Raw genomic sequence first — 26,014 nt, forward strand, 5'->3', positions numbered from 1 at the left:
TATTGCAAGTGGTGACAGAGAAAAAAGAAACTGAAGAATATCCATCCAGGAGAGCTTATAATCAAATTAGTAATAAGCACTACCAGGTATACAATATTATGTACCAATTCTCAGAGCAAATGATGTTGGCAAAGGGACTTGGTATTGTCTAGCATTAGTGGTTTACTTCGAACATGACAATGATGTACAACTAGAAGAAAAATAAGTCAAGAATTTTTTTTTTTTAATGAGTGTATAAAGATCTATGTCTGTCTTTTGGTATTAGCGTGGGCATTTTGGCACAATCCAACATGGCAGCTCGTACGCCTGGTATCCCAGATACATCGTCTTTCTGATAAGCGTCTTGTTTTCCTGCTGTGAGAACGGGTTGCTCTATTTTGTTATTTAGTGGAATTGGAATTTAATTAAATCTGTAGCGACCTGTATTGTTCCCTTGCTAATGACCCATTTAACCCCTAGGTTCATTCTTTGTGTCATGGTGTCCTGGGAAAAGGCATACGGTTCATTTACTGGTGACAGCACCTCAGAAATGTCCCCTTATGTATATTATTTTAGCAGTGTGTGTTTTTCATAGCATTTCTAGCTAATGGGCCAACAGACGGAAGTTGCAGAATTTGAATGAGGGGCTTTTTTCCGTGCCTCTGCTGCAAAATTAATGTGCATGAATAAGCTTTTGTAGCTGTTGGCTGATTATTGATCTATACCCGGTGCAATAAACAAACTGTGGATTTGTCTGTCCTTTACTGTGAAAAGCAAGGCATAAAAAAGCCCCAGAACACATTTTTGTATCCTCATGATTGCAGAATGCCTGTATTGTGTTGCTCTTTGTATTCTTGAGCACGTTTTTTCAATATTTTGTAGCCTAAAGTGGAAAAGACTGAGGTGAATTGAACATAAGAGCTCTGTAAAAAAAAAAATGTTCCTTTTGAAATACAGATGTGTCCCCAGACGTGCCAAACTGTCCCACTCAATGCACCAGGTTTGGGCGAATCAGCCACTCAGAGTGTCTTTTTCACTCAAAATATTTCTCTGACGTCCTAGTGGATGCTGGGAACTCCGTAAGGACCATGGGGAATAGCGGCTCCGCAGGAGACTGGGCACAAAAGTAAAGCTTTAGGACTACCTGGTGTGCACTGGCTCCTCCCCCTATGACCCTCCTCCAAGCCTCAGTTAGATTTTTGTGCCCGGCCGAGAAGGGTGCACACTAGGGGCTCTCCTGAGCTTCTTAGTGAAAGTTTAGTTTTAGGTTTTTTATTTTCAGTGAGACCTGCTGGCAACAGGCTCACTGCATCGAGGGACTAAGGGGAGAAGAAGCGAACCTGCCTGCTTGCAGCCAGCTTGGGCTTCTTAGGCTACTGGACACCATTAGCTCCAGAGGGACCGAACACAGGCCCAGCCTCGGAGCTCGGTCCCAGAGCCGCGCCGCCGGCCCCCTTACAGAGCCAGAAGCAAGAAGAGGTCCGGAAAAATCGGCGGCAGAAGACATCAGTCTTCAACAAGGTAGCGCACAGCACTGCAGCTGTGCGCCATTGTTACTCAGGCACACTTCACACTTCGGTCACTGAGGGTGCAGGGCGCTAGGGGGGGGCGCCCTGAGCAGCAATGTAAACACCTTGGCTGGCATAAATACAACACATATAACCCCCAGGGCTATATGGATGTATTTTAACCCCTGCCAGAACTCACCAAAAAGCGGGAGAAAAGGCCGCCGAGAAGGGGGCGGAGCCTATCTCCTCAGCACACTGGCGCCATTTTCCATCACAGCTCCGCTGGAAGGACGTCTCCCTGACTCTCCCCTGCAGTCCTGCACTACAGAAAAGGGTAAAAAAGAGAGGGGGGCACTAATTTGGCGCAGTTTTAATACTAACAGCAGCTATAAAGGGAAAAGCACATTTTATAGTGGTATTCCTGTCTATATATAGCGCTCTGGTGTGTGCTGGCATACTCTCCCTCTGTCTCCCCAAGGGGCTAGTGGGGTCCTGTCCTCTATCAGAGCATTCCCTGTTTGTGTGCGGTGTGTCGGTACGATTGTGTCGACATCTTTGAGGAGGAAAATGAGATGGAGGCGGAGCAATTGCCTATTATAGAGTTGTCACCCCCTAGGGAGTCGACACCTGAGTGGATGAGCTTATGGAAGGAATTGCGTGACAGTGTCAGCTCTTTACGACAGACAGTTGACGACATGAGACAGCCGGCTACTCAGCTTGTGCCTGTCCAGGGGTCTCAAACGCCATCAGGGGCTTTAAAACGGCCGTTACCTCAAATGGCAGACACAGACACGGATACTGACTCCAGTGTCGATGATGAGGAGACAAACGTGACTTCCACTAGGGCCACACGTTACATGATTAAAGCAATGAAAAATGTATTGCATATCTCTGATAATACAAGTACCACTAAAAAGGGTATTATGTTTGGTGAGAAAAAACTGCCTGTAGTTTTTCCTGTATCCGAGGAATTAAATGAAGTGTGTGATGAGGCGTGGGTTTCCCCCGATAAAAAACTGATAATTCCTAAAAGGTTATTGGCATCGTACCCTTTCCCGCCAGAGGATAGGGCACGTTGGGAAACACCCCCTAGGGTGGATAAAGCGCTCACACACTTGTCTAAACAGGTAGCACTACCCTCTCCTGATACGGCCGCCCTAAAGGAACCTGCCGATAGAAAGCTGGAGAATATCCTAAAATGTATATACACTCACTTATACTGCGACCAGCAATCGCCTCAGCCTGGATGTGCAGTGCGGGCCTGGCGTGGTCGGATTCCCTGACTGAAAATATTGATACCCTAGATAGGGACAGTATATTACTGACTATAGAGCATTTGAAGGATGCATTTCTATATATGCGTGATGCACAGAGGGATATTTGCCGACTGGCATCAAGAGTTAGCGCGCTGTCCATTTCTGCAAGAAGAGGTTTATGGACGCGGCAGTGGTCAGGTGATGCGGATTCTAAAAGGCACATGGAAGTATTGCCTTATAAGGGGGAGGAGTTATTTGGGGTAGGTCTATCAGACCTGGTAGCCACGGCAACTGCTGGAAAATCCACATTTTTACCCCAGGTAGCTTCTCAACCTAAGAAGACGCCGTATTATCAGGCGCAGTCCTTTCGGCCCCATAAGGGCAAGCGGGCAAAAGGCGCCTCATTTCTGCCCCGTGGCAGAGGGAGAGGAAAAAGGCTGCAACAAACAGCCAGTTCCCAGGAACAAAAGCCCTCTCCCGCCTCCGCAAAGTCCTCAGCATGACGCTGGGGCTTTACAAGCGGACTCAGGCACGGTGGGGGCCCGTCTCAAGAAGTTCAGTGCGCAGTGGGCCCACTCGCAAGTGGACCCCTGGATCCTTCAGGTGGTATCTCAGGGGTACAAATTGGAATTCGAGACGTCTCCCCCTCGCCGTTTTCTAAAGTCTGCTTTACCGACGTCTCCCTCAGACAGGGAGGCAGTATTGGAAGCCATTCACAAGCTGTATTCCCAGCAGGTGATAATCAAGGTACCCCTCCTACAACAGGGAAAGGGGTACTATTCCACACTATTTGTGGTACCGAAGCCGGACGGCTCGGTGAGACCAATTTTAAACCTAAAATCCTTGAACACTTACATACAAAGGTTCAAATTCAAGATGGAGTCACTCAGAGCAGTGATTGCAAACACTATATGGTGTCTCTGGACATCAAAGATGCTTACCCATTCGGCAGATTCCACGCAAGAACCTTCCAGTGGGATCTGCTAGAAAAAATGGTCCGGGTCGCATCTTCAGATGCATCAGCGGATAATCTTGTCACCAAGGACAAGGGTGTCTCTCCTGTGGTGGTTGCAGAGTGCTCATCTTCTAGAGGGCCGCAGATTCGGCATTCAGGACTGGGTCCTGGTGACCACGGATGCCAGCCTGAGAGGCTGGGGAGCAGTCACAAAGGGAAGAAATTTCCAGGGCTTGTGGTCAAGCCTGGAGACATCACTTCACATAAATATCCTGGAGCTAAGGGCCATCTACAATGCTCTAAGCCTAGCAAGACCTCTGCTTCAAGGTCAGCCGGTGCTGATCCAGTCAGACAACATCACGGCAGTCACCCACGTAAACAGACAGGGCGGCACAAGAAGCAGGAGGGCAATGGCAGAGTGGGGACTTCACCCAGAAGTCTTCCACATGATTGTGAACCGTTGGGAAAAACCAAAGGTGGACATGATGGCGTCCCGCCTCAACAAAAAACTAGACAGGTATTGCGCCAGGTCAAGGGACCCTCAGGCGATAGCTGTGGACGCTCTGGTAACACCGTGGGTGTACCAGTCAGTGTATGTGTTCCCTCCTCTGCCTCTCATACCCAAGGTACTGAGAATCATAAGAAGGAGAGGAGTAAGGACTATACTCGTGGCTCCGGATTGGCCTAGAAGGACTTGGTACCCGGAACTTCAAGAGATGCTCACAGGGGACCCGTGGCCTCTACCTCTAAGAAGGGACCTGCTCCAGCAGGGACCCTGTCTGTTCCAAGACTTACCGCGGCTGCGTTTGACGGCATGGCGGTTGAACGCCGGATCCTGAAGGAAAAAGGCATTCCGGATTAAGTCACCCCTACCCTGATCAAAGCCAGGAAGGATGTAACCGTACAGCATTATCACCGTATTTGGCGTAAATATGTTGCGTGGTGCGAGGCCAGGAAGGCCCCTACAGAGGAATTTCAACTGGGTCGTTTCCTGCATTTCCTGCAAACAGGACTGTCTATGGGCCTAAAATTAGGGTCCATTAAGGTTCAAATTTCGGCCCTGTCGATTTTCTTCCAGAAAGAACTGGCTTCAGTTCCTGAAGTTCAGACGTTTGTCAAGGGGGTACTGCATATACAGCCTCCTTTTGTGCCTCCAGTGGCACCTTGGGATCTCAATGTAGTTTTGGGGTTCCTAAAATCACATTGGTTTGAACCACTCACCACTGTGGACTTAAAATATCTCACATGGAAAGTGGTAATGCTGTTGGCCCTGGCTTCAGCCAGGCGTGTCTCAGAATTGGCGGCTTTATCCTATAAAAGCCCTTACCTAATTTTTCATACGGACAGGGCAGAATTGAGGACTCGTCCTCAATTTCTCCCTAAGGTGGTTTCAGCGTTTCACTTGAACCAGCCTATTGTGGTACCTGCGGCTACTAGGGACTTGGAGGACTCCAAGTTGCTGGACGTAGTCAGGGCCCTGAAAATATATGTTTCCAGGACGGCTGGAGTCAGAAAATCTGACTCGCTGTTTATCCTGTATGCACCCAACAAGCTGGGTGCTCCTGCTTCTAAGCAGACTATTGCTCGTTGGATTTGTAGTACAATTCAGCTTGCACATTCTGTGGCAGGCCTGCCACAGCCAAAATCTGTAAAAGCCCATTCCACAAGGAAGGTGGGCTCATCTTGGGCGGCTGCCCGAGGGGTCTCGGCTTTACAACTTTGCCGAGCAGCTACTTGGTCAGGGGCAAACACGTTTGCTAAATTCTACAAATTTGATACCCTGGCTGAGGAGGACCTGGAGTTCTCTCATTCGGTGCTGCAGAGTCATCCGCACTCTCCCGCCCGTTTGGGAGCTTTGGTATAATCCCCATGGTCCTTACGGAGTTCCCAGCATCCACTAGGACGTCAGAGAAAATAAGAATTTACTTACCGATAATTCTATTTCTCGTAGTCCGTAGTGGATGCTGGGCGCCCATCCCAAGTGCGGATTGTCTGCAATACTTGTACATAAAAGAGAAAGAACCCCTAGTGCGCTACAATACTAATAGCAGCCTTGGAGACCAAATAAGAACCTTTCACCGTGATTCTAAAATGGTACAATAAATATAAAGTGCTTGGAACTCCACGTGGCGCTACTTAAATACCATCAGAAAAAAACTTACACAGTGTAATCACATAAAATTCCAGATTTTCACAACTGTCTCAGTTTGGGAACATAACCAGTGTAATCACATGGAGTTTCAGCTGTCTTGAGAACAAAGGCTAAAAAACATAAAATGTACAGAACATAGTGCACTACTGTTTTAAAAAAACGATGAGTGTTTCGGTTGTATCGGTCCCACTCACATGAAGATGTAATTTATATCGCATGTAGATAATCACAGGATATGAATGATGACTTGCACTTTATAGCGGAATTTTCCTCCTCAAAACACTTTGAATAAAAAATAATAATAATAGTGCAACACCGTCTTTTTTATAAAGACAAGTAATTTAATATAAAATGCACTCACAAAACATTTAAATAAAAACAGCAAAAAAGTGTTGAAGACATCCACATGGTTTGGACTGCTAGCCCCGGGTATAGTCACCACAAAGTCCCAGTGTTCCAGCGTCTTCACCGGCTCAGGGTAGCAGTTCCTCTCCACAGATATTCGTCTGGCACGTCTCCCTGCTTTAGCGCTTTCGGACTTACGTCCTTCTTCAGAAGCATGGGAGCTGAAGTGTCTTGTCCCTCCTTAAATAGCACCTTAATAGGTACTTAATCATAACACCTGTTGAGACCGGGACCTTATTTCCGGAAGTCGCGGTCACCGGAAGTGACGTATCGGGGTATGCCGTGCGGGTCAAAATCCCATGCGTCTCAAATCTCCAGATAGGAGACGCTTGTGTTACCCATCCGCCGGAAGTGATGTTGACGGAAGTAACCATGCGTTCCATAGCATAGTGTTTGCGTTCCATCGCGGATTCCTCCATAACTCACCAGTAGTCATTCATAATATAAAAATAAAGACAATAAATAATCTTAAAAAAGAATCAGCAACATATAAACTACTTTAAAAAGTGACATAGAGACGCTATAAAAACCATTTTAGTTCAAAGTCACTATTGAGACCAAGGGGTACTAAAGATTTTAATTTATATATCCACTTCATCTCTGTTTTTGAAAGGATTGTTTCTATTTCTTTATTACGTGGCGTGGGATTAATGGTTTGAATTCCCCAAAAGGTTTTAAAATGGTTAGGATTAGAAGAGTGGTTATCTCTAAAATGTTTAGAGACTGTATGAGTCTCCAACCCTTTCCTAACATTATAGGTATGCTCATATATTCTGGTTTTCAGATTGCGGCTAGTCTTACCAACATAGACCAAGCCGCAATCGCACTCCAACGCATATACCACATTCCGTGAATTACACGTAATAAAATCACAAATAGGGTATGTAATACCATTGACTGTAAATTCCTTAAGTTTACTTGGTCCACTAGTGCATTTGCACATAGCACACAGACCGCACCTATTGAAGCCTTTGCTTCTAATACTGCTTCTTTTTATGGGTTCTATGGAACTGTGTACTAAACGATCTTTGATTGACTTCGATCTCCTGTAAATGAACTTAGGTCTTACCGGTAATAAATCTCCAAGGACCGGGTCTTTAGCCAAAACCTTCCAATGTTTCTTTATTACGGATTCAATTTCCTTATGTTGTGAATTGAATTCCATTATAAAGGACCACTTAAAATCATCATCCTTGGTTTTTTCACACCTTCTACCCTGTATTAAGTCGCTTCTCATAATACCATCAACTTTATCTTGGGCCTTCATTAATAATTCATTTGAGTAGCCTTTCTCCAACAATCTATCAGTAAGTTCCTTTGATTGTACAGCACAGACCTCAGGGTAAGTACAATTCCTCTTAACCCTAATTAGTTGACTATAGGGAATTCCGTCTAGCCAATGTTCATGGTGTTGGCTCGTACGTTCGATAAAACTGTTGGAGTCAGTTGGTTTGCGATACAATTTGGTTCTTAATGAACCATTCTCGACATACAGACATAGGTCCAAAAAGGTGATTTCCTTATCGCTCACCACTGAAGATAACTTAATATTGAACGTATTTCTATCGAGGGAAGTCAAAAAGGAACTAAGATCCTCTGGACTGCCCTCCCAAATGAACCAAATATCGTCAATAAAACGACGCCAGTGCACCAGGCCCGCCCCCAGCACGCCACCTGGCCATACTACAAGATCTTCCCAGTAGGCCATAAATAGATTTGCGTAACTGGGGGCGAACCTGGTGCCCATGGCGGTACCTACCCGCTGGAGGTAATAATTGCCATTGAAAATGAAATAATTATTCCGAAGAATAAATTTGATGCTCTCTATGATGAAATCTTTCAGAGCGCTGGTATAATCAGATTTGTCTAGAAAATAGGACACTGCTTCCAACCCCTTTTCTTCTGCAATGATCGTATATAGGGTTGATACATCTGCACTCACAAGGAAATAGTTGCTCTTCCAGTTAAACTCCTCCAGCAGATTTAATAAATGGCCAGTATCTTTTAAATAAGACTTAGTCTCCTTGACCATCGGCTGAAGATAATGATCAATAATCATTGATAAATTGGAAGTAATACTGTTGGTCCCCGACACAATGGGTCTTCCCGGCGGGTGTAAAGGGTCCTTATGGACCTTCGGTAGACAGTAAATCGTGGGTATATATGGTTGTTTGATATTGATGAATTCAAATTCATCTTTAGTGATGATATTATTCACAAGTGCCTCAGTGGTTAGTTTACACAATGCCTCACTTATCTTACTAGTGGGATCAGATTTAATCTTAAAATAGGTAACACCATCCCCCAATTGGCGATCTAGTTCTGCTACATAATCAATCTTGTCCATAAGCACCAATCCGCCGCCTTTATCGGCGCTCTTAATTATCAAATTGGTGTCATCCCTTAATGATTTTAAAGCTAACCATTCCTTTTTTGTCAAATTGCACTTCTTCCGTTTCTTTCGCAAAGTGGTTTCAACTTCATCTAAAACCAATTTACTGAAACAGTCGATAAAGCTCCCCTTCACATGTGCTGGGTAGAAGGTTGATTTAGGTTTGAATTGGGAGTTAGAAGAACCCCCAACACTCTCACTCACTGGCTCTCCTTTGTTAATGAAAAACTTTTTCAACGTGAGTTTTCGTATAAACTTTTGCAGGTCTATATAAAACTCAAAGGGTTCTAACTGACTAGTAGGAGAGAACTTTAGTCCTCTAGTAAGTACCCTTTTTTCCTCCGTTGTAAGCACCCTTTTACTCAGATTAAATATCTTGACGGAATTATTGGGTATTTTATCAAGGGTAATTGATTTCATTTTTGTTGGAGGTTTTTTCTTTTTAACTCCTCCCCTTTTCCCCCTTTTTGTGGTGGACTTCCTTTTGTTCTGGGTGGGTTTAACCAATTTAATGGGTTGACCCTTATCAATTAGACAAATCCCCTCCGCCGGGGGGTTCTGTCTAAAAAATTGGACCTGTAATAATTGTCTGAATGGGTATTTCTTCCCCATTGGTCCTCTCTTTGGTCCCACTCCTCCCTTCCTTTATCCCAATATTGATTATTCCTAAAACCTTTCCTATAATTTTCCTGACCATAATTTTTCTGAAATTGACTCCTTGTATTATCTCTCCACCTCCAATTTGGTTTTGGCCGATCCCTTCTGGGTCTAAATTCTTCCCATCTCCCATTTTTTGTCACGTAATAAAGAAATAGAAACAATCCTTTCAAAAACATTTTTTGCCACGTAATAAAGAAATAGAAACAATCCTTTCAAAAACAGAGATGAAGTGGATATATAAATTAAAATCTTTAGTACCCCTTGGTCTCAATAGTGACTTTGAACTAAAATGGTTTTTATAGCGTCTCTATGTCACTTTTTAAAGTAGTTTATATGTTGCTGATTCTTTTTTAAGATTATTTATTGTCTTTATTTTTATATTATGAATGACTACTGGTGAGTTATGGAGGAATCCGCGATGGAACACAAACACTATGCTATGGAACGCATGGTTACTTCCGTCAACATCACTTCCGGCGGATGGGTAACACAAGCGTCTCCTATCTGGAGATTTGAGACGCATGGGATTTTGACCCGCACGGCATACCCCGATACGTCACTTCCGGTGACCGCGACTTCCGGAAATAAGGTCCCGGTCTCAACAGGTGTTATAATTAAGTACCTATTAAGGTGCTATTTAAGGAGGGACAAGACACTTCAGCTCCCATGCTTCTGAAGAAGGACGTAAGTCCGAAAGCGCTAAAGCAGGGAGACGTGCCAGACGAATATCTGTGGAGAGGAACTGCTACCCTGAGCCGGTGAAGACGCTGGAACACTGGGACTTTGTGGTGACTATACCCGGGGCTAGCAGTCCAAACCATGTGGATGTCTTCAACACTTTTTTGCTGTTTTTATTTAAATGTTTTGTGAGTGCATTTTAAATTAAATTACTTGTCTTTATAAAAAAGACGGTGTTGCACTATTATTATTATTTTTTATTCAAAGTGTTTTGAGGAGGAAAATTCCGCTATAAAGTGCAAGTCATCATTCATATCCTGTGATTATCTACATGCGATATAAATTACATCTTCATGTGAGTGGGACCGATACAACCGAAACACTCATCGTTTTTTTAAAACAGTAGTGCACTATGTTCTGTACATTTTATGTTTTTTAGCCTTTGTTCTCAAGACAGCTGAAACTCCATGTGATTACACTGGTTATGTTCCCAAACTGAGACAGTTGTGAAAATCTGGAATTTTATGTGATTACACTGTGTAAGTTTTTTCTGATGGTATTTAAGTAGCGCCACGTGGAGTTCCAAGCACTTTATATTTATAATACTTGTACATAGTTATTGTTACAAAAATCGGGTTATTATTGTTGTGAGCCATCTTTTCAGAGGCTCCTCTGTTATCATGCTGTTAACTGGGTTCAGATCACAGGTTGTACGGTGTGATTGGTGTGGCTGGTATGAGTCTTACCCGGGATTCAAAATCCTTCCTTATTGTGTACGCTCGTCCGGGCACAGTATCCTAACTGAGGCTTGGAGGAGGGTCATAGGGGGAGGAGCCAGTGCACACCAGGTAGTCCTAAAGCTTTACTTTTGTGCCCAGTCTCCTGCGGAGCCACTATTCCCCATGGTCCTTACGGAGTTCCCAGCATCCACTACGGACTACGAGAAATAGAATTATCGGTAAGTAAATTCTTATTTTATCTTATTTACACAAATAAAATAACTGGAAGCAACAAAACTGCTTTGCTAGATTGCACTGATCAGTTTGATGTGCGATATTTGTACATCTGTTTGCTAATGAGTCTGTAGGGTATATGCAACTGCGGTCGAATTGCCGCAAATGTCGAAAAACGGGGCATTTTCAACACAAAAAAAAATTCGACAATGCAATACAGTACTTTTCGACAAAAAAAACTGACGTTTCAGATTCGACTTTTTGAAATTCGACAGTTGTTAAATTCGACATGTCTGCAATGGTAAAAATGCGGCTTTTCGACAAAAGTATATTCAATTGAAGAATGTTGATTCGACAACAGTGCTTTTCGACAGGCATTTCGTCAATTTCAGTCCGCCTCATTTTGCTGGCGGAATCTAATAAAAAATGTTAAAAACATGTTTTTTTTTGTGGGTTTTTTTGTGTTTTTTTTTGTTGCTAATAGCATATCTATTTATATTAGAAGGGATTATCTACTTGGTTTGTCTATTAGGAACCACAAGTATTATTTATATATTTTTAAAAGAATATATATATTTTTTTTTCTGACTAAAATAATATGGAGAGATCAGAGCATGTTTTTTAGTGGGAAGGGGTGGGAATGGGTTAAAAATCACGAAAAAAAATGTGTGGGGTCCCCCCTCCTAAGCATAACCAGCGTCGGGCTCTTCGAGCCGGTCCTGGTTGTAAAAATACGGTAAAAAAATTGACAGGGGATCCCCCGTAATTTTACAACCAGCACCGGGCTCTGCGTCTGGTCCTGGTGCAAAAAATACGGGGGACAAAAGACGTAGGGGTCCCCCGTATTTTCAACACCAGCATCGGGCTCCACTAGCTGGAGAGATAATGCCACAGCTGGGGGATACTTTTATACCGGTCCCTGCGGCCGTGGCATTAAATCCCCAACTAGTCACCCCTGGCCGGGGTACCCTGGAGGAGTGGGGACCCCTTAAATCAAGGGATCCCCCCCCCTCCAGCCACCCAAGGGCCAGGGGTGAAGCCCGAGGCGGGGCTGATAGCCTTGTGTCAAATAAAAGAGTATTGTTTTTTGGAGCAGAACTACAAGTCCCAGCAAGCCTCCCCCGCAAGCTAGTACTTGGAGAACCACAAGTACCAGCATGCGGGGGGGAAACGGACCCGCTGGTACCTGTAGTTCTACTGCAAAAAAAAATACCCAAATAAAAACAGTACACGCACACCGTGAAAGTAAAACTTTATTGCATACATGCACACCAACATACATACATACTTACCTATGTTCACACGAGGTTCGGTCCACTTCTCCAAGTAGAATCCACGGTGTACCTGAAAATAAAATTATACTCACCAAAATCCAGTGTAGCTCTGTCCTCTTCTGTTTTGTAATCCACGTACTTGGCAAAAAAACAAACCGCATTACCCGGACCACGCACTGAAAGGAGTCCCATGTTTACACATGGGACCCCTTTCCCCGAATGCCGGGACCCCCCGTGACTCCTATCACACAGGGTCCCTTCAGCCAATCAGGGAGCGCCACGTCGTGGCACTTTCCTGATTGGCTGTGCGCGTCTGAGCTGTCAGACGGCACATCGCACAGCCGCTCCATTATCTTCAATGGTGGGAACTTTGCGGTCACCGGTGAGGTTACTGACCGCGAGTAACCTCACTGCTGACCGCAAAGTTCCCACCATTGAAGATAATGGAGCGGCTGTGCGATGTGCCGTCTGACAGCTCAGACGCGCACAGCCAATCAGGAGAGTGCCACGACGTGGCGCTCCCTGATTGGCTGAAGGGACCCTGTGTGACAGGAGTCACGGGGGGTCCCGGCATTCGGGGAAAGGGGTCCCATGTGTAAACATGGGACCCCTTTCAGTGCGTGGTCCGGGTAATGCGGTTTGTTTTTTTGCCAAGTACGTGGATTACAAAACAGAAGAGGACAGATCTACACTGGATTTTGGTGAGTATAATTTTATTTTCAGGTACACCGTGGATTCTACTTGGGGAAGTGGACCGAACCTCGTGTGAACATAGGTAAGTATGTATGTATGTTGGCGTGCATGTATGCAATAAAGTTTTACTTTCACGGTGTGCGTGTACTGTTTTTATTTGGGTTTTTTTGCAGTAGAACTACAGGTACCAGCGGGCCCATTTCCCCCCCGCATGCTGGTACTTTTTGGTTCTCCAAGTACTAGCTTGCGGGGGAGGCTTGCTAGTTCTGCTACAAAAAACAATACTCTTTTATTTGACACAAGGCTATCAGCCCCCCATCCGCAGCCCTTGGATGGGGGGAACAGCATCGGGCTTCACCCCTGGCCCTTGGGTGGCTGGAGGGGGACCCCTTGATTTAAGGGGTCCCCACTCCTCCAGGGTACCCACCGGCCAGGGGTGACTAGTTGGGGATTTAATGCCATGGCCGCAGGGACCGGTATAAAAATGGCCCCCTGGCTGTTGCATTATCTCTCCAGCTAGTGGAGCCCGGTGCTGGTGTTAAAAATACGGGGGACCCCTACGCTTTTTGTCCCCCGTATTTTTTGCACCAGGACCGGACGCAGAGCCCGGTGCTGGTTGTAAAAATACGGGGGATCCCCTGTCAATTTTCCCCCCGTAATTTTACAACCAGGACCGGCTCGAAGAGCCCCAGGCTGGTTATGCTTCGGAGGGGGGACCCCACGCAATTTTTTTCTGGGGTTTTCAAACACTTTTGTGCCGTCCAAAAAGTCGAATCCAGGACACACACTATCCGTCAACTGGTCCGTTTTTCGACAGCGGGACTGTCGAATCCGTTTTTTATTGAATATGTCGAATTTGGGTCCCGGCGGGAGGGTATGTGACTGTCAAATTGTGTCGAATGTAAAAACGGTCAAATTCCAGCCGGAATTCGACCGCAATTGCATATACCCCATATCTGTGTACGAAGATACACAGATACAGACAAGGCTTTTTCTCATCCCAGGTTCTGTAGTGCTTAATCTGCGACTCTGTACGTGTTTAAAACCAATTTCTGTGTGGTAAGTCGCAGCCTGCACTCTGAGTGCTGTTTGCTGTAACTCTGATGCGAATAGCATGTAAAAGTTAAAAAAACAAGGTGGCATATTACTGCACTTGCATCGGCTCAGTCACGCCGGGCGTCTATCTCCATTTGGCCTATTGAGGTTGGGTATAGGAGGACACATCTGTACATTTCTAATCTGCAAGCTATAAAATCATCTTGGTAGTATGCATTGTAACCATACACTAATTTAACAGGAAGCACAAGTTCTAAATACACGCAATGTAAATGTCAGACATACAGCTGTTTACTTCTGTATTTAGCTTTTACTTTTTTAATGACCTAAAGCAATATGCAGAAATATGCTATAATGCATAGCAAGTACTGATGTTTGCTTTTAATTCCTAAACTGTACAGGGGTATCAAATGGTCCTCCGAGCCTAAACTTCAGCTGTTTTCTGCGTTTCTGTAATATTTGTTTGTTATATTGTAGCTTGTACCATTTTATTGTAAACAAATTTCTTTTCCAGTAGTGTTAATGCAGTGTTTTTCTTCTCATTAACTTGTGTGACATACAAGGGTGGTTCATTAAGTAAGGTAACAAAAGCGCTCACATGTATAATGTTCTCTATTTCGATTTCTAATTTCCCACCAGGCCAGAGCAGGTAGACCACTGCTTCCCCTCACAGACTCTAGACTGCGCCTCATATCAGTCATACTGTCCCAACATCAGTTGTAATATGCAGGGCTGGCGGAAACACTATCAAACATTGAGGTGCATAGTGTCATCAGATATCTGTGACTAAAAGGACACATCAGCAGCTGAAATTAATGACCAACTTGTGGAGGTGTATAACGTCCTGTCACTTGACAGGTTTAGGTTTGGGTTTGGTATACTGCCTGTGGTAAATGTGCTTAGCTGGCTGGATCGCAACTCACCTTGAATGCTTGTCCTGCCGTTTTCAGAGACAAACCCAAACTTGTTTCTGTGACAGGATATTATCGTATACAGATAAGATCAGGAGAGATCCATTGCATACCTCCTAACTGTCCTGATTTTTCGCGGGAAAATACAGTTTTTTGGCACTGTCCTGCTGTCCCACCCGCGGGCCACAGTGTCCCACGGTGGGTGATGGCAGTTAGGGGGCTCCTGTCACTACTTCTTTGCTTAGCCGAGCAGCGGTGAATAGACGTTGTGCGCACGCACGCACACAGCATCTATTCACTGAGACATGAGGGAGAGGGAGCATGCCAGCGGCTCAAAGAGTGCTGGTCATGCCTCCATAGTAACGGAGAATGGGGGCGTTGCTCGCAATTGCGGTATTACCGTGAGATCACGCCCCTTTACATAGGCCACACCCCCTTTTCCAGGTGGGCTCGGTTACGCCGCTCCATAGTCCCGCTTCCCCTGTACACAAAGTTGGGAGGTATGCCATTGGGACATTGAGTTTTCTTGGTGGCAGCCGCTAATTGAGCAAGCAGTATTCGGTTACCTTTGGTTAATTTACTAGAATTTGTATTTGGGGTAAATACCCCAGAAGGCCCATGTTTTATCAACAATAAATCCAATTTTCAATGTATTGTTTGTATAAACTTGGAGTTCCATCCCTAATACTTATACTTGTGGGCAGGTTCACAAACAATGTACAATATCTGCTTCTGGTTTCCCACATTTAAAGCAATAAGAAGTCGGAACATCACCTATAAGAAATTTTTATTTAGGAGTGAAGTAAGATCTGTGCAGTATTTTTTTATGTATCTCTGCATATGAGATAGAAATTAATTGTTTATTTAATTTAAGATTTTCAACCAGAATTGTTTCAATTGAAAGATCTAGAAAGTCTGTTCTCCAACTCATCAACCCCACATTACCCGTTTCTATATTAAGCGAAGGGGCGAAAATGTGCATGTATGTGCAAAGTGGAGAAGGGGCTTCCCGATCTACGACATAGCGTATTATCCAAACCACATTCCTTATCTGCATCTGTTAATGTTTGCAAAACCATTTGTAAATAACTGCTAGCCTGTAGAAATGGAAACAGAGGGATTACAATCTATTCGTGATTTTTCGTGATCTGTTTAGTGAACTGGTCCTCTGAGGGGAAAGCCGCCAGTCCTATGGATAACATCAGACGTGGACAACGCAGGGAATGCTGACATTATCTGGGAACAATGTAACGGGACAATTTATAATTGCATTAGGGGTAGATTTCCCCTCTAAGCTGATTAGTTTCAGAAAAGAGTTTTGGGTATGGTGTTATCAGTGTCCCACTGATGAGTCCAGATTGTTCTGTCAAGGCCTGTTAGAGCAGCTGTGGTGGTCTTTTCACCCGAGGGGTCTCTGCAGCAAAGCAATGGGGTTTTTTGTCCCATTTGCTCAGAACAATAGTGCTGACTGGTATAATCTTGTGTCATATTAACCTAGGAATGAGCTTTATAATATACACTGATACCGCACAGTATGTTACTAATACTAATCCCACACATCTGCAGCCTTTGTACATACGTCATACCTCATTTATATATTGTAGCATTTTGAATCTATAATTTTATGCACCTATTGTATCATCATTCTTTATATTCCTCAAAGTTTCACTATAATTATCAGTATTACACAAATCTGAGCTATCACCCCATGTTGTGCTAGTGGCGTTGTGTCGCATCAGTTATTACAATATAGAGGTGTTTTATTTCCTTTTCAGCCATGTCTTTGTATGATCAGTTATTTTGATTTTGTGCCCCAGCCACATATTAGTTGCTCATACCCAGATATTACTGAAGAGCACAGACTGCAGCTGGAAAGGAAAAGCAATGTTTTGAGCAACAATTTCAGAAGGACATATAAAGTATAAGCCATCAAATGTATGTGTAGGCGGAAGGCCTCTAAATAACATTACACTTTTAAATCACAGTATGTTTAAGTAATTAATACAAACTGCTGTTCTGTTCTCTCCCTAACCTGCTACTCCGAAGTGTAATCTGCTAATGCATACCCTCCAACATCTTACATAAAAATCGGTACAAATTCGAAAAGGGGGTGTGGTCACGCCCCTTTTTCCTAAACTTTCAATGGAGGTTTGGAGAGACAAAAATCAGTACAGACCATAAAAGACGGTACTCTAACCTGCCAAAAAGGTACAGTTGGAGGGTATGTTAATGTTACATTATTAGTAGTATAAAGGGAAGTATACCGTAATGCATACTTGCCAACTTTTTATTGTTCCACTTCAGGGACGGTGGGCTGTGCTCACAAGCCATAAGGCCTCATACCTGAAAAAAAGGAAATGTGAGACAGCGCTAATTACTTTGACGTCTTTTTATATATAATTAAAACACAATTTCACAATATCACATATAAACACCGGCCAGTATTCTTTAAAATATACATATACTCTAATTGACTTCATAAAAAAAATGAATGTAGCTTATCCCTTTATAGGGCTGCTGAATCTAACACTATTTTCTACAATAGAGCTGCAGTGTTATATTGCAGAGGTAACCCTCTATCCTTTCTGGAGGCAAATGGATTTTTTTTAGGAAGTCAATTAGAGTATATGTATATTTTAAAGAATACTGGCCGGTATTTATATGTGATATTGTGAAATTGTGTTTTAATTATATATAAAAAGACGTCAAAGTAATTAGCGCTGTCTCACATTTCCTTTTTTTCTGCTATCAAATTTGGGGGAATTGGAACTTAATCCCCGAGACTAGCTGCTAATACTTTGAGGGCGGTGGTGCCAGGTGTATACAGTTTTTTGTTAAGGCCTCATACCTGTTGTGGAAAAATGAAGTGATTCGTGGATCCGTTGCACAATTCACATAATTTGACTCCCGCCTCTTCCATATGGAGCTGTGATTGCTGGTATTTCATCCCCATCCTGATCACTTCACTAGGAAGTGCCAGTGGTCTGTTTGTATGCGAAAGATCCAACTACTGTACTATCCTGGGGGTGGATCAGGCTACTTGAAAAATCCAGGAGAGTGGGTAATGAGCAGAGGTCATTGATAGTTCACACTACAATTTCAGCCACTGTCTCTGGTGCAAACTGTTCAGTGTATGTCCTCCACCAAGGAATGATGTATATTTGCCTTATTATTATAATCTCACATATTCACTCTTTTTAAACCAAAATCATTCAGCAGTGTCACTAATATATTGACTTTTTTTATCTTGCAGTTGGGAGTTCCCTAACGTCTGGTGTGTAATTGGAAGTAAGTAAATATTTTTTTCCTATGGCTTTTTTTCTCTGTGAGGTCTGTATCCTTGCTATACATACTGAATGCACAAATACTTGAGACACTGGTAATTATCAGTGGCCGTGTGACTCTCAGGCCGGAGGCTTTGGTAAAGTAGCCGGTATCTGAAATTCCCCTGCTCTGGTATCTCCGGGAGATTAAGCCTCTGTGAAATCTTCCTCCAGTTAGTAATTTCACACTCCAGAGACAACTGTGCACAGTTTACTGCACTCAAATCTCATTTTAATAACATGTTTTTCCAGCCTCAAACGCTGAATTAATTTTTTGAAAATGAAAAAATAAAAAAAATAAAAATACAAATCATTTCTTCTGCTGCAGCGTAACAGGTCTGATTTTCGGAAATATCTTACTTTTTCAGTCTCTTTCTTGTGTGCGTTCTTTGTTATTCTATTTAAATAATTTATGTTTCTTGTTAAATTATGTTAGAATGCAGAAATAATGAGCATACAGAAAGTTACTGAAATGCAAAGAAAATCAGACGTAATTAACTCTACAGGATGTAAATTCTACAAATCACTCGGCAAGACTCTTACATAATTTTAGTTTCTATCTCAGTTGTTATATAAGTCAAATGATGAAGTGTAATCAATGATGTGATAAACCATTGAAGTGAGTGGACCATAACAGGAAGACAGATAGATATAGAATTAACATTTAATTTTATTAATTGTTAATTTGCATTTGATTATGTTCAGATTTTGTTGGTGGCGGTGAGCCTAAACTTCAGTAAACAGCCATGCTGTTAGATCTCGGTCCTTCTCTGAGATGTTACTGTAGTTACACAGTTGTGCCATCACAAGAATATAGTTTGTTTGTTCAACTATTTTTTACATTGTCTACAGAAACGAGGTTACACAGCGGCCTAGACACTCAGCCTACCGCTCCTCCTCGCCCAAATGTCCACTTGAAAACCCTGTACTGACTTGAATATTGCAAACTAAAAAAAAAAATGTATCTTCTCCTGGCCGGTTGACAAAACTGCAGTTCAAAAATACTGCTGTCTGAATCAGAACATTGTCAAGGCTCCACTGCTGTCTAGGGGCAAAGGCAGGATTTTCCTGATGCAAGAAATTGAAACAAAACAAATAAAACTTTTAACAAAAGACACTTTTTAATTTCACACACCATTTCCTTGGTGCATGAGCTCCATCTGAAATTAGAATGATGTCTGCACATACTCACTGCCAACACAACCATGACACTGTCATGCGCTACTTATGTTACATGCAGAAACCCTGTTGCCACCCAGTTAGACCCATTCAATTATGTTGGGGATGCTACTGAGGTGCAGTTTCTAAAAATCTCTAGAACCATCGTCAACTCTAAATCAGACCAAAAGTGTGTATTTGAAATCAGAGAGAGAAAAAATTATCAAAGCATAAAAATCTCCACCTTTTTCCCCTCATATGCCTCATGCCCCAGATTTATCCTCACACGCACCCCTTGGCAATCTGCTTTACACTCACATGCACCCGTGCCAACCAGTTTATCTTTCACATACCCCCTATCTGACAACTTTTTGACAAACCCATCAACCTGTCTGCTTTGCTCTCACATTCCACCCTGACCTCTAGATTTAGTCCCAAATGCTCCCTACTACCAACCAGCTTTTCACACACATGCACCAGCACAAATTCAGTTTCCCAACAGCACTAAAGATGCTTTTTGGCTGTGCCTTTAACAGTCTGGTCCTTCTCTTTCCATCAGTCCAAATTGCAGATGTTCTTGTTTTTAGATTAGTCATTTAGACTGCAGAATAATCATTGTAGTTGGCTAGACTGTATTGTACAACATGGCAGTAAGAACAATCACCTATGTGACCAGTGAATTGTAGACATGACTCTGTGAGGTTCTACAGCAATGTGTTTTCATTAATTACTGGCAGTAAAGTTAAGGATTTATGCAGGATTGCGGTATTTATCCCCCATTGTGCCATATAGTGAGGATTTCCTTGATCCAGCATATCTTAGTGGGTGTTCTCCTTGAGATCCAGTCTGGAGGTTAAGACAGTTGAGAAACATTTTGAATAGAGAGTGGCCTTTAGTTTATCACTATAGGGAAGCTGGACGAATAGCTGAATAGGATCATATAGCATCCTACTGGTTGTTGAGTCCCCTTAGGTGCTTCTTACACCTAACAATTGGAAGCCATTCCTTTTGATGTCACACAAGATCATCGTTATTGCTGTCTCCTAGATTTGGCTTCTTGCCACAGGAGAGCACCACTTAGTTAGGGTTGGAGACACACCACAACCAGCCAAGCAACCTAGACATGGAGAATGGGTTGTGAAGGACAAAGTTGAAGGCGATGAGTTGAAGAATATAGAATTGTGAATGAAGAAGCTGGAGTTGATAAACAGGCAAAGAAAGAAAGACCTTTAAAGCACCAACAGAGGAATGTAACTCCAACTTTGCTCATGCAATGATTAGTAGGAGTGATGGCATTATAAAGTCTGCATACTGCTGTGTTATGTAGGCATACACCAGGCAGGCAGTTCCCCGACGCCAATCCGATCGGTGGACAACGATGATTGGCAATCCGATAGGAAATCAGCAAAAACCAGCATGTTCAAAATCCCGACTCACCAATCCCGATAAAAATTTTTTGCTGGAATCGGTGAATCGAGGATTTCCATCATGTTGGATTTCTCCGATTCTCAGAACCAGGCATCTAGAGAATGGGGAATTGCCCCTATTCTTCAGTAATGTAGGGGCCCCATAAATCCTATTTGACTAGACCTTTAGGTGAGTGCTGTTTGCAGCAGGCAAACAAAGAGTTTGCAGTTGCCAGTGGTAATGGTGCACTGCCATCTGTAGCTGGCATTGCAAATCTCCACACTGCTGGGTTCTGTATCATTTTCTTCACCCTGCCCTATTTACAATATACTTTTTCTTTTATCCATTATAAGTGGTCATTAAAACATATAAACATTCTTCATAATGAACCTCTTTGCTCTTATATTTGTGTATACTGAGTGAGAAAATTCAAGCTGCTTATTTAGCTGAGCTGCAATTAAAAATCAGCCCGGTGTAATAATTCCCAGATGATCATGGAAAATAGTGGAAAAGCTTTGAATTTTTATTAATGTAATATAGCCAAAATACTGAGCTGGACAGTTACACAATAATCTTAGACATCCAGTTATTTCCCTAATTGGGAAAAGCATACTGTGGATTACATGAACATGAACGCATAGACATCCAGGAAGCAGACTGTGTTTGCTTTATGAACTGTCTGTCACTGGCCTCGTAGAACGAGAAATCATAAACCAGTAGTGTTATCAGTGTGGTGCAAGGTGCATATGTGGGGATATATTGCCGCAGGCTAGCTCTCCGGGGTAATGGCAATACATGAAAAGGGGGATCCTGCCCATGCAGACTTTATAATTGTACGTTATTGTGGCGGGAGACCCAGCACACAGGATAAACCCGTTGCACAGTCCTCATTTTTTCAATTGGACGAATCGGCACTAGGTTCCATGTACTGTAAATGTATGTTTCTCTAACGTCCTAAGTGGATGCTGGGGACTCCGTCAGGACCATGGGGTTTAGCGGCTCCGCAGGAGACAGGGCACAATAATAAAAGCTTTAGGATCAGGTGGTGTGCACTGGCTCCTCCCCCTATGACCCTCCTCCAAGCCTCAGTTAGATTTTTGTGCCCGGCCGAGAAGGGTGCAATCTAGGTGGCTCTCCTGAGCTGCTTAGAATAAAAGTTTAAGTTAGGTTTTTTATTTTCAGTGAGTCCTGCTGGCAACAGGCTCACTGCTACGAGGGACTTAGGGGAGAGAAGTAAACTCACCTGGATTTGCTTCTTAGGCTACTGGACACCATTAGCTCCAGAGGGAGTCGGAACACAGGTCTCACCCTGGGGTTCGTCCCGGAGCCGTGCCGCCGACCCCCCTTGCAGATGCCGAAGTTGAAGAGGTCCAGAGGTCCAGAAACAGGCGGCAGAAGACTTTCAGTCTTCATAAGGTAGCGCACAGCACTGCAGCTGTGCGCCATTGTTGTCAGCACACTTCATACCAGCGGTCACTGAGGGTGCAGGGCGCTGGGGGGGGCGCCCTGGGCAGCAATGTATTATACCTTTTTTATGGCTAAAATACATCACATATAGCCCTTGAGGCTATATGGATGTATTTAACCCCTGCCAGATCTCACAAACTCCGGGAGAAGAGCCCGCCGTTTTAGGGGGCGGGGCCTATTCTCCTCAGCACACGGCGCCATTTTCCTGCTCAGCTCTGCTGTGAGGAAGGCTCCCAGGCTCTCCCCTGCACTGCACTACAGAAACAGGGTTAAAACAGAGAGGGGGGGCACTTATTTGGCGATATGATTACATATGTGAAAATGCTATAAGGGAAAACACTTGTATAAGGGGTTGTCCCTGTATAATTATAGCGTTTTTGGTGTGTGCTGGCAAACTCTCCCTCTGTCTCCCCAAAGGGCTAGTGGGGTCCTGTCCTCTATCAGAGCATTCCCTGTGTGTGTGCTGTGTGTCGGTACGTGTGTGTCGACATGTAGGAGGACGATGTTGGTGAGGAGGCGGAGCAAATTGCCTGTATTGGTGATGTCACTCTCTAGGGAGTCGACACCGGAATGGATGGCTTATTTAGGAATTACGTGATAATGTCAACACGATGCAAGGTCGGTTGACGACATGAGACGGCCGGCAAACAAATTAGTACCTGTCCAGGCGTCTCAGACACCGTCAGGGGCTTGTAAAAACGCCCATTTACCTCAGTTGGTCGACACAGACACAGACACGGACACTGACTTCAGTGTCGACGGTGAAGAAACAAACGTATTTTCCTTTAGGGCCACACGTTACATGTTAAGGGCAATGAAGGAGGTGTTACATATTTCTGATACTACAAGTACCACAAATAAGGGTATTATGTAGGGTGGGAATAATCTACTTGTAGTTTTTCCTGAATCAGATAAATTAAAGTGTGTGATGATACGTGGGTTTCCTCCGATAGAAAATTATTGGAGGTATACCCTTTCCCGCCAGAAGTGAGGGCGAGTTGGGAAACACACCTTAGGGTGGATAAGGCGCTCACACGCTTATAAAAACAAGTGGCGTTACCGTCTCCAGATACGGCCGCCCTCAAGGAGCCAGCTGATAGGAAGCTGAAAAATATCCTAAAAAGTATATACACACATACTGGTGTTATACTACGACTAGCAATCGCCTCAGCCTGGATGTGCAGCGCTGGGGGGGCTTGGTCGGATTTCCTGACTGAAAATATTGATACCCTTGACAGGAACAATATTTTATTGACTATAGAGCATTTTAAGGATGCATTTCTATATATGCGAGATGCGCAGAGGGATATTTGCATTCTGGCATCAAGAGTAGATGTGATGTCCATATCTGCCAGACGATATTTATAGACACGACAGTGGTCAGGTGATGCAGATTCCAGACGGCACATGGAAGTATTGCCGTATAAAGGGGCGGTCCATCGGACCTGGTGGCCATGGCAACAGCTGGAAAATCCACTTTTGTTACCCCAAGTCACATCTCAGCAGAAAAGGACACAGTCTTTTCAGTCTCAGTCCTTTCGTACCCATAAAGGCAGGCGGGCAAAAGGCCAGTCATATCTGCCCAGGGTTAGAGGAAAGGGAAGAAGACTGCAGCAGGCAGCCCATTCCCAGGAACAGAAGTCCTCCACAGCTTCTGCCAAGTCCGCAGCATGACGCTGGGGCCATACAAGCGGACTCAGGTGCGGTGGGGGGTCATCTCAAGAGTTTCAGCACGCAGTGGGCTCACTCGCAAGTGGACTCCTGGATCCTACACGTAGTATCCCAGGTGTACATTGGAAATTCGAGACGTCTTCCCCTCACAAGTTCCTGAAGTCTGCTTTACCAACGTCTCCCTCCGACAGGGAGGCAGTATTGGGAAAAAATTCACAGGCTGTATTCCCAGCAGGTGATAATCAAAGTACCCCTCCTACAACAAGGGAAGGGGTATTATTCCACACTATATTGTGGTACTGAAGCCAAACGGCTCGGTGAGATCTAAAAGATTTGAACAATTACATACAAGGGTTCAAATCAAGATGGAGTCACTCAGAGCAGTGATAGCGAACCAGGACGATATGGTGTCACTGGATATCAGGGACGCTTACCTACATGTCCAAATTTTGCCCTTCTCACCAAGGGTATCTCAGGTTCGTGGTACAGAACTGTCACTATCAGTTCAGACGCTGCCGTTTGGATTGTCCACGGCACCCCGGGTCTTTACCATGGTAATGGCCGAAATGATGATTCTTCCTAAAAGAAATATGGACGCTTTCCTGATAAGGGCAAGGTCCAGAGAACAGTTGGCAGTCGGAGTAGCACTATCTCAAGTAGTTCTACGACAGCACGAGTGGATTCTAAATATTCCAAAATCGCAGCTTTTTCCGACGACACGTCTAATGTTCCTAGGAATGATTCTGGACACAGTCCAGAAAAGGATGTTTTCTCCCGGAGAAGAAGGCCAGGGAGTTATCCGAGCTAGTCAGGAACCTCCTAAAACCAGGAAAAGTATCAGTGCATCATTGCACAAGGGTCCTGTGAAAAATGGTGGTTTCTTACAAAGCGATCCCATTCGGTAGATTTCACGCAAGAACCTTTCAGTGGAATCTGCTGGGAAAATGGTCCGGATCGCATCTTCAGATGCATCAGCGGATAACCCTGTCTCCAAGGACAAGGGTGTTTTCTTCTGCGGTGGCTGCAGAGTGCTCATCTATGAAAGGGCCGCAGATTCGACATTCAGGACTGGGTCCTGGTGACCACGGATGCCAGCCTGAGTGGCTGGGGAGCAGTCACACAAAGAAAAAATTTCCAGGGAGTGTGATCAAGTCTGGAGACTTCTCTCCACATAAATATACTGGAGCTAAGGGCAATTTACAAGGCTCTAAGCTTAGCAAGACCTCTGCTTCAAGGTCAGCCGGTATTGATCCAGTGGGACAACATCACGGCAGTCGCCCACGTAAACAGACAGGGCGGCACATGAAGCAGGAGGGAAATGGCAGAAACTGCAAGGATTCTTCGCTGGGCGAAAAATCATGTGATAACACTCTCAGCAGTGTTAATTCCGGGAGTGGAAAACTGGGAAGCAGACTTCCTCAGCAGGCATAACCTCCACCCGGGAGAGTGGGGACTTCAGCGGGAAGTCTTCCACATGATTGTAAACCGTTGGGAAAAACCAAAGGTGGACATGATGGCGTCCCGCCTGAACAAAAAACTAGACAGATATTGCGCCAGGTCAAGGGACCCTCAGGCAATAGCGGTGGACGCTCTGGTAACACTGTGGGTGTATAAGTCAGGGTATGTGTTCCCTCCTATGCATCTCATACCAAAAGTACTGAGAATCATAAGAAGGAGATGAGTAAGAACGATACTCGTGGTTCCGGATGGGTCAAGAAGGACTTGGTACCCGGAACTTCAAGAGATGCTCACGGAAGAACCGGGGCCTCTACCTTTAAGAGAGGACCTGCTCCAGCAGGGGCCTTGTCTGTTCCAAGACTTACCGCGGCTGCGTTTGACGGCATGGCAGTTGAACGCCAGATCCTGAAAGGGCATTCCAGTTGAAGTCATCCCTACCCTGGTCGAAGCCAGGAAGGATGTAACCGCAAAACATTTTCACCGCATTTGGCGAAAATATGTTGCGTGGTGTGAGGCCAAGAAGGTCCCTACAGAGGAATTCCAACTGGGTCGTTTCCTACATTTCCTGAAAACAGGACTGTCTATGGGCCTAAAATTAGGGTCCATTAAGGTTCAAATTTCGACCCTGTCGAATTTCTTCCAGAAAGAACTGGCTTCA

General features: G+C 44.2%; 1 protein-coding gene across 7 annotated transcripts in view; it reads left to right on the forward strand.

The window, feature by feature from the left end:
• SULF2 (sulfatase 2) overlaps nucleotides 1-26,014 on the forward strand; it is a 663,681-nt gene that overhangs the window by 97,553 nt on the left and 540,114 nt on the right. For all 7 annotated transcript variants that reach the window (XM_063958903.1, XM_063958897.1, XM_063958899.1 and 4 more), the window contains one exon: nucleotides 18,126-18,160. The gene's annotated coding sequence lies outside the window, so the exon portion shown is untranslated. The remainder of the gene's footprint in view (nucleotides 1-18,125; nucleotides 18,161-26,014) is intronic.

This window comes from Pseudophryne corroboree, chromosome 3 (genome assembly GCF_028390025.1).
Source record: "Pseudophryne corroboree isolate aPseCor3 chromosome 3, aPseCor3.hap2, whole genome shotgun sequence".
NCBI classification, from domain to species: domain Eukaryota; kingdom Metazoa; phylum Chordata; class Amphibia; order Anura; family Myobatrachidae; genus Pseudophryne; species Pseudophryne corroboree.